Below are 10136 nucleotides of genomic sequence, written 5' to 3'. Positions count from 1 at the left end.
CGACCAATAGATGAGAAAATAATTATAAGCTTGCGGGAAAGGCTGTGGCAGGGCATGCGGTCCACGCATGGAAAGTAGGTATTGATGGAGTCACCCTTCATGTTTATGGGGATAAAATAGTAATTAGATGACATAAATAACAAAATATTCAACAGACAAAAAATCTAAAGGTGCCACGTGTCCGGCCCAACGTGGGTCCACTATTTAAGCTTTTTTCAGTTGATTAATTACTAACAAAATTATCTATTTTTGTATAAATTTATTGTTAATTTTTAAATATATTTGTTTAAATATTATTTAGATTATAATTAATCTTGATTTATAAGTTTTTTTGTATCACATGGAATTATTTTATCTTTTCATTGAAAATATATATCTTGAAATGAACCATTGAAAATATTTTAAAAAGATCAAATCAGCATGAAAATTGAAAATGCCCCCCCAAAGAAATATTTATTTATTTATTAAATACTTCTATGAATCTTGTGAATAATTACTTTGTATTTTATTATTTATATCAAAACATTTTTCTCAAAAAAACAAATAAAATTATCTAATAGTGCCATCTCTGAAAAAATTCCTAAGTCCGCTTCAGGTTAAAGCAGACAAAATAAGCAACAATAACAACATCCAAATAAATTACTATAATGTAATATACTATAGCACTTCTATTTCTAATAATTTATTTACAATTCATAGATCAATTATATTTACAATAAATTCATATAGCAACTGTAGCAATGGAGAATGCCTATTTGGACTATTTTGTCTTATTGATTTCCAAACCAAGACTCCTTGCCTTATTAAGTAGGGCACTATTGCAACCCAGATGGACAACTGCAACCCATTTATGCTTAGCTTCCAGATTCAGCTCATCTTGCAAATTTCGTACACGGTGCAGATCAGCTTCACACGTAGTTTGAATGGGTTCAAACTAGTTTTATACATCTTAACTGCTTTTCCAAACTTGTCTGTAAGATCCTTCTTCGTTTCATTGTTTGAATATGCGTTGTGTGATTTTTCTTAGCTTCATTCTGCACATCAAAAGAGCAGTGGAATAAGTGAAAAAAGATTAAGGTTAAGTTTTGGTTCACCAATACAGCATATAATTTTTTGTTAGTTCCATGGTTGAAAATTATTAATTGTTTCTATTTTTCATTTGTAGTTGTGTCTTGTGAGAAATAATTATGAATGTAATTATTAACATGAAAACTATAACATTATCATAAGATATATAGGTTAAGCCTTTTTGGGTTCAATTTGTATTTTTAGATGTGTTTAATAATATTTTCAAAATTTAATGAATATTAAATTTATGAATGTTTTTATAATATTTTTAAGATCTTTCACATTCTCGATGAGTTGAAGAATGGAGGTTTCTGGACTAGTGAGGTTAAAATCAGAAACTCAGAGAAGCAATTTTTCCATACCTCATTTTAGGAAACAATGAATCTTCGGCATCAACTGATCACGAGGTTTTGAAATCCTTATTGCGTAATCCTCCAGTTCTTTTCTTTTTTTTTTTTTTTTTTTGGGTAAATTAATTATCCTGTTCTTGAACTATTAGAAGTTGCAGATTTAGATATATTGATAATTTAAGGGTTTCTGTGCAGTTGCTTGCATTGAAGCATTTGGTGATAAGGCATTATATTAATCTTAAAGGCCTTGAAATCTTCGATGCTTTAAACCTTGTTTCATTTTTTTGTTATTTTTTTATTATTTTTTATTGTCATTGGGGCTTAAGCGTTATGATCCGCTGCTATGAAGCATATGTAAGAGAACGTTCCGAAAACTATAGCATTTATTTGCCTCTAATTTCTAATTTGTGTATTTAAGTTAAAAAAAAAAAGAGTTTTACTAATTACCAAATTAATAGTTTATTTATGGGAAAAAAATGATAGATTCGACTTGTAATGTGTAACTTAAATATTAATCATAGGTTGAACCACATATAACTACGTCTTATACAATACTTCCTTTAGTTTTTAGTTTTTACTTTTTTTCTTTTTTTTTTTTTTTTTCCTTTTATGCAATTCTACTCTATAACTTTGATGTCAACGTATTTCTTTAATTTTTTGAAATTTAATGATCAAGATGTAAAAAGTTCTTAGAGCACGAATCAAATGAAACAATAAGATCCATATTAATAATGCAAAAATAAAAAAATTGTTACAGTATCCACACTTATATGAATGATTTTATATAAGAATAAGAAAAAAATTTAACAAATTTTTTTTTGGGAGTTTAAATAACAATTCATTATAAGGAATTCGATTTTTATACATCTGTTTGATATATCTGATGAAGATAGAGCTATAACATGTAAAACTTTGTACAATAAATCTTTATGAAAAAGAATTAATATTAAAAAACTAATAAATATTTGGTTGTAAATAAAAAAAAAATTGTATTAAATTTTATTTAAGATGCATTAAATGTTCATTGAGTTTTCATATAATTTAAATAAAAAAAGCTTTTTAGAAAAGTATAAAATTTGAACTTGTAAAAAATTATTTTTTTAGTCAATAATTGTTTGTAGACTCTTGACAAACATCTTTATTTTTTAACAAAAAAATTTTTAACTTTCAAATAGAACTTTTGACTAAAAAAAAAAAAATTCTACCAAACAAACACTTACAAATTATAATCAAGTGCTTTCTAGACTGTATCAAACTTTGAAGTTGAATTTTATCTCCAAAAATATCAAAACTTTTTTCTATATAAAAGATTTATTTGTTACTAATCTAGTTTAATCCATATTCTTTTTTAAATCTTTTCTTTCACTTCAATAGTTGATAATTTAATTTTTTTATAATGCACAGTAAATTAATTTATTTCATAACTTTATTTCTTTTTGTACTCATAGGTTTGCCCTATGGATACGGATTCTTTGATTGTTTTAGTTGAATGTTTGTGTGTGCTTGTTTTTTTAACACTGTAATTATATGTCAGAGTGTGTAAATTGAATTTACTTATTTTTTATTATTAATATTTTTTGTTATCCGAACGATCTTAACCATTAAATTAACAATCAATAATTAATATTGAAAATCAAATATAAACAAGGACGAAACGCTGCAGTCGCAAAATTTCTATTATTAATAAAAATATCCCAATGATAACAAATTCTAGACAATTTCCATTATCATGGACAGTATCACGTTTCACCCATCCACAATTGTCAAAAAAAGAAAAAAGAAATTAGGCGCCAATTATCCTTCCAATTTTTTGAAAAATTTGTGTTGAAATTTTCTCTGTCACCTACACAAATGGAGTTGACCTGTTCAGCTCCAACAGTGACAAAAAGAAAGCTGTCAATATGTTTTTGGAGTCCTAAAACACTGCGTTTAGGGGATCGATTCCCAAAAATATTGGCCGAGTCCAACAAAGCGAAATTTTTTTCGAAGTCACTGAAAACGCTGAACTAAAACACCCACCCACTTCAGCCTCCCAAGTCCACCACCCTCCGTGTACCGGGCTTGTTTCAGGCTTTCAGCTCAGCATTATTCATTTCACCCAGTATCTCCATCCCCCTAGAGTCTTTGATCGTCTCCAACTACGCAGGGATTCAGGTGAACTCGGTAGCAGCATTTGTTTGATCTCTCCCTTCAGAAATCGAACAGGGTCATGATCGTACGCTCAGTGATCGTCTCCCCACCCCGTTTGGTTGATGCGCTCAATGTAGGAGGGTCCACGCTTCCGGTGACGAAGCAAGACCGCCATTGGACCGAGTAATCCTTTTCAGCCATTTCAGAAAAGGAAAATTCCCAACATTCCTCTCTGATTCCCCGACTCTCTCGACCTTTGCCCCAAATCATTCCCTCCCTCTTATCATGACGAATTGTTTTTCCATTCCACTCGAAACATTTCTCTCTCTCTCTCTTCTTTCTGTCTGTTTAATGCTCTGATAGTGGTTGTTTGGTTTGTGCTTTGCAGTTCTGGGTATAAAGAGTATTCTTCTACAGAAGAAGTGAAAGAAGTCTACAATGAACTTTCGTCCAGGTGGTAATTTTTATTTTTATTTTAATTCTCCACTCCCTATTTCATCGTTTGTGAACTTTTTTGCCAATGGGGTATTTTTGTAACAAACATAACCGTATTAAAGGCTTTATTTATTTATTTATTTTTAATATTTGTTGTACTAATGGCGGGATTCAGGGCAATTATATATATCTCTCCCAAAACCAATATCTACAGAATTAAGCATAAACTATAGCAATTTTAATGCACTCTCTGCTTAATCATACAAATTAAGGGGGAAAAGAAATGGAAAAGAATGGTCTTTGATGCTAAATTTTGCTCCATTAATTTGTGAAGTTGCTTCCCTTACCTTATCTGAATGTTTGTCTCACTACAGAGTTTGTGGAACTTTTAGAGAGATCTAAACCCGAAGATGAATGTAGATGTACAATGTTTTAACCCATAAAGAAAGTTTCAAGCCCATGCTATTAGGAAGACATCTATCTAATCATGAGAGGAAGAAGGGTGTAAATCTAGTAGGCAGTGGTATTTCGGCTTTAATTCCAAAATTTTCTCTTGATTGTGTTGCTAGTTGGTAAATGTCGTAAATGAAGTCTGCTTGTTTTGTTCAAATTGATACAGAAGTTGTCTCTCAAAAGGTTGGACTTGGAATGGAGTTAATGGCTCTTGTTGTCAGTTTTTGACTGTTTATAAGCATGCCGTTTACTGTTGTAATCTAACCAGGAAATTTGATCTTTCAGGAATTAAGAAGTGGATGTTCCTATTACTAGTGATTTATTAAAGGTTTGTAAACGATTTCTTTTGTTTTCTGGAGTTTATTTGTTGTTATTATCTTACTTGCATGTGGGCTGAACTGATGATAAAAACACTGTAAGAATGCATTTATTCCATGTGCACAGGTGACCACACTTCCTAGGCAGCAAGAAAATTATTTTCTTTATGGTCAAGTTGGTAATGTTTTCTTTGTGGCCAACTAAAGAAATGCATTTCATTTTTATCATGTTCTACTTTATGTCTATGATGTTTACAGAGCTGATTCAACCGCTATTTCAGGTTCTCAACTATAAGATACTAGTCATGATTGGGGATGGTGCAACTGTGGTAAGTAAAGAAAATTTAAATATGCAAACTAAGGATAAAATTTGTTATGCTTCTGCAGCTTATCTTCTTATATATGTTAGCCTCTCCCTACTTGAAAGTCTTTGTAAATGCAAGTTTTTGTCTCAGGAATGTCTGATACCCTGTCACGGATTGTACCTCCCATTAGAAACTACTCTCAGTTTTCTCCAAACAGGTATAATAGGAAACTATGGTTAATTGTTCCTAAATTTGCATTTACAGACTTGCCAGTGTATTTTGTGTAAGCTTTACTGGAATCCATTGTTATATGGCAATTGGATAGGATCAATATGCAGTCCTGGCCAAATGTAGAGGTAGAGATAGAGGTATCAGCACTTTCTGATTGCATTACTATGTTTTATACATATCAGTTCACTTATTGTGAAGCTTTTAATGTTTCATTGCCTTTGATTTCAGTTAAAAAAAATTGTTGGACAGATAAACAAGTAATGTTGACCGCTATGTACTTGTGAAACTCAACAGTTCCCATGCCTAAGGTATTTAGATTTTAATTGGGTTGTTAAATATTTTGATATTTCTTCTCTTTTTACTTTTGGATGCTTCGATTCTTCTTCATCTCCTTTTTATTTTAAAACCTGAAAATAGTGTCTGCAATTCATTTTTATTGTAGTTTTTGTTTTCTTATGTTTTGTTTAGCAGGTTAATGATGGCAGTAATGCGGTATATGGGAAAGTAATGCCTAAGGTATTTAGATTCTAAGTGGGTTGTTAAACATTTTGCTATTTCTTCTTTTTTTACTTCTGGATACTTTATTTTTTCCTCCTTCTTTTATATATTCTCACATTTTACTTTAAAACCTGAAAATAGTGTTTGCAATTTGTGAAGATTTAATCCACAAATTCAATCTTGCAAAGTTTCTGGTGTGTATGGTCAACACTTGGAGAGGATTTAAGCTGGTGTGATTTCTCAGACTCGATGATTAAGTAGCAGAAGGGCAAAACACATCGTTTCATTTACTTGGAAATAAAGAAGGACAAAGTGGTCATTTCAAGCCTATTATAATAGAATAACTGCAAGCTACATGTCTTAATCTAAGTGATTCCTCATGATAAGTTGGACGACGTCGTTTTGAAGCTGTTATGCAATATATATATACAGAACTCTTCCTCTTCGAGCCAAGTAATAGAAATACCAGTTTTTCTTCAAGATTGAGAAAGAGAGAGGAGCTCCAAGATTCGTGTTCTACATTTTCTTCTATTGTGTTCATTTTTCTTTGTGAAAAATCTCTGAGTGAATTAGATTGAATACACAAAATAGGAAGGGTGTAGAAAGGGGCTTCGGGTTTTGGTTGTGTTTTCTGTGTGAAAACCAGATTGTGTACAAGTGTTGTTTTCTCTGTAATTGTTGCAAGATTAATAAGAGATCAGAAGGTCTCGGTAGAGCAACGAGGACGTAGGCTATCTTGGCCGAACCTCAATAGATTTGTGTTGTTTGTTAGTTCTGATTTCCAACAGTGGTATCAGAGCTTGGTTAAGTGTTCTTGATACTTGGTTTTTATATTTTTCTGTGAGAATCATCTTTGTGAGGGTCTTCAATTTTCTGAGAAGTCAAGAATGTCTACAAAATTGAAAATTGATGTTTTCAATGGCAAAGGAGATTTCTTGTTGTGGCTCAAGAAAATGAGAGCAGTACTGGTGTAGATGAAGGTGGCTAAGGCAATCGATGGAATTTATACTACTGATGTTACTGATGAAAAGAAGCATGAGATTGATGAGATTGCAATGAGCACAATTATATTGCATCTCTCTGATAGTGTTCTAAGGCAAGTCGATGATGTAAGTACTACTTCTCAAATGTGGCAAAAGCTTGAACAGCTTTACTTGATAAGATCCTTACCTGATAGAATTCTTTTACTTGAGCAATTTTTTGGCTTTAAGATGGATACTACTAAGTATTTAGACGCAAATCTTGATGCCTTTAATCGTTTAATCTTAAGCCTTGCAAATTGTAAGGTTACTTTTGATGATGAACATCATGCTGTGATCTTATTAAACTCATTGCCTGAAACTTATAGAGAAGTAAAGAATTCTATTAAGTATGGTAGGGACTCCTTGACCTTAGATACTGTTGTAAGTGCCTTTAGATCTAGAGATTTGGAATTGAAGTTTGAATCCAAAGGTGAAGGACTTACTGTGAGGGGTAGGAGTGCTACTCGAAGTTGGGGTCATTGTGACCACAAGAGTAAGTCTAGGGAGAATTTCAGGTCTAAATCTAGAACCAGGGGTAGGAGGTGCTATTACTGTAAGAGAGAGGGATACATTATTAAAAATTGTTTTAAGAAGAAGAAAGATGAGAAAGAAAAGAGTCAAGAATCTGGAGATTTAGCAGTGGCCTACACTGGTTTAGAACATGCAGAAGTCTTGGTAGTGTCCACAAGCCAAAATCACATTGAATAGGTGTTGGATTCTGGCTGCTCTTTTCACATGTGTCCTGATTTGAGTTGTTTCAACTCATATACTAAGTGTGATGGTGGCCAAGTTTTGTTAGGCAATAATCGATCTTGTTCAGTAACTTGCATTGGTAATGTGCAGCTACAGTTAGTAGATGGTACCATTAAGACTCTTACTGTAGTAAGGCATGTGCTTGATTTGAAGAAAAATTTAATTTCTCTTGACATGTTAGATGAATCTGGTTTGTCCAGTAAAGCAGAGAATGGTGTCATAAAAGTGACCAGAGGATCACTTGTAGTAATGAAGGGTCAGAAGAAAAATGGCCTATATGTCTTACTTGGTAAGATATTAGTCAATTCGAGTAATGCTTCTATAAGTTCACCTGCTGATAAAACTGCTTTGTGGCATAAGAGATTAGGCTACATTAGTGAAAAAGGCCTGTATTACTTGAATAAACAAAATGTTTTTGATAAGGATGTAGTCAGTAATTCAGAGTCTTGTGAAACCTGCATTTTAGGCAAACAACACAGGCTCAGTTTTAATTTGAGCTCAAATAGGGCCAAATTTGTCTTAGACTATGTTCATGCTGATTTGTGGGGACTTGCTAGGGTGCAAACACAGAGTGGAAACAGATATTTTTTGTCTATAATTGATGATTATTTTAGAAAAGTCTAGATATACTTGTTAAAGACTAAAGATGAGGTTTTTTCAAGGTTTAAAGAGTGGAAATTGCTGGTTGAAAATCAAACCAGCAAAACTGTTAAAATTTTAAGAACAGACAATGGTCTTGAGTTTTGCAATAGAGAATTTGATGACTTTTGCAAGTCAAATGGTATTTTAAGGCATAGAACTGTGAAATACACACCACAGCAAAATGGTGTGGCTGAAAGAATGAATAGAACCTTACTTGATAAGGTAAGATGCATGCTAGTGTCATCTGGGTTACCTAAGCTATTTTGGGGTGAGGCTGTTATGACAGTCATGTATTTGGTGAACTTGTGACCTTCTACAGCTTTAAATTTTAGAACTCCTGAACAAATGTGGCTTGGTAAGAAGCTTGATTATAGCAAGCTGAGGATTTTTGGCGGTGCTGCATATGTCCATCAATCTGAAAGGAAACTTGAACCTAGGAGTTTGAAATGTATTTTCTTAGGCTACCCTCAGGGAATTAAAGGCTATAGGCTTTGGGATAGAGAAAGTAAAGGTTTTAAAGTCATTATTAGTAGAGATGTCATTTTTGATGAAAATTCTATGCCTTGCAAAGATACTAACAGTGTAGGTGATGAAATGAGCAACAAAGTGGAGACAAGAAGTTTAAATCTGTTTCCTGAGGTGGAAAACCAAGATAGTGAAGATTTGGATGAAAGGCCAACTTCAGAAGGAGTAAATGAACCTGCAAGAGGTGATGAACCAGAAAAACTAACACCTGCTTAGTCTGATGAAGATTCTGAAGATGATCACACCCAACAGCAATCACCAAGTACAAGAAACAAAAATATAGCATCACCTGGCTATTTGCTGACAAGAGATAGAGCTAAGAGGAAAGTGAAACCAAACAGGAAGTACAGTTATGCAGACTACATAGCTTATGCCTTGATGGCATTCGAAGAGCTCACTGATAATGAGCCAAGGAGTTACAAAGAAGCAGTGAAATCTAAGAAATCAGCAAAATGAAAAGAAGCCATGAAGGAGGAAATGGAATCTCTCCATAAGAACAGTACTTGGGACTTAGTACCAACACCAACAAATTAAAGAGTTATAGATTGTAAATGGATCTACAAGGTCAAGGAAGGCATGTCTAAATCTGAATCAGTGAGGTTCAAGGCCAGATTAGTGGCCAAGGGGTTTACTCAGGTGGAAGGAGTAGACTACAATGAGATTTTTTCACCGGTTGTGAAGTATACAAGTATAAGAGTCATATTGGTATTAGTGACTCATTTTGAATGGGAATTAGAACAAATGGCTGTCAAGACTGCCTTTTTCCATGGTGAATTGGAAGAAATAATATATATGAAGCAGCCTGAAGGTTTTGAGATTAAAGGGAAAGGTGGAGATTTGGTGTGCTTGCTTAAGAAATCACTGTATGGACTTAAGCAATCACCAAGGCAGTGGTATAAACGTTTTGACTCATTTGTGGTGAAATCTGGTTTTGAAAGAAGTAATTTTGACAGCTGTTTATATTTTAAAGATCCTATGACAGATAAAGCAGTGTATCTACTGTTATATGTAGATGACATGCTTCTAGCTGGACCAAATGGCAGAATTATACAAATTGTGAAGAACTTATTTGTAACACTCCGTCCCGAACCATGTCGGAATTTTTGCACGTTGATCGAGGTTGACTGTTGACTGTTGACTTTGACCGTTGATCGTTGATCGAAGGGGTCAAAAATTGACTTTTTGATCCGGATGGAATTCTAGGTTGACTGAGGTACCGTTACGAAGTACACGTTGGCACGAGTTCGTAGACTAGTAGCACGTTGAAAACGGAGCTATGGTTTGAAAGTTATGAGCAAAACAAGTTGAGATCCAAACTGTCCAAGGGGTGCCGGAGTTGACTTTTTATTTATGGGGAAATGAGCTTTGACTCATGCATGGTTGTGAAGTGCTCGTCGATACGAGTTC

At 33.4% G+C, this 10136-nt stretch overlaps 1 long non-coding RNA gene across 9 annotated transcripts; it reads left to right on the top strand.

The window, feature by feature from the left end:
* The first annotated feature begins 3537 nt into the window (after positions 1 to 3537).
* On the top strand, positions 3538 to 9796 carry LOC112490412 (uncharacterized). Of its 9 annotated transcripts, none has more exons than XR_007239126.2 (9): positions 3538 to 4002; positions 4722 to 4764; positions 4881 to 4932; positions 5035 to 5082; positions 5209 to 5275; positions 5384 to 5426; positions 5518 to 5597; positions 5761 to 5805; positions 5947 to 9796. It is a non-coding gene; the product is annotated as an uncharacterized LOC112490412 (long non-coding RNA). The 9 variants fall into 9 exon arrangements; XR_007239127.2 differs by having other exon boundaries at positions 5758 to 5805; XR_007239123.2 differs by having other exon boundaries at positions 5384 to 5597.
* Positions 9797 to 10136: the final 340 nt, after the last annotated feature.

Source organism: Ziziphus jujuba, chromosome 10 (genome assembly GCF_031755915.1).
Source record: "Ziziphus jujuba cultivar Dongzao chromosome 10, ASM3175591v1".
Lineage (NCBI taxonomy): Eukaryota > Viridiplantae > Streptophyta > Magnoliopsida > Rosales > Rhamnaceae > Ziziphus > Ziziphus jujuba.
The sequence above is the reverse complement of the archived record's forward strand: the minus strand, read 5'-3'. Positions and strand labels throughout refer to the sequence as shown.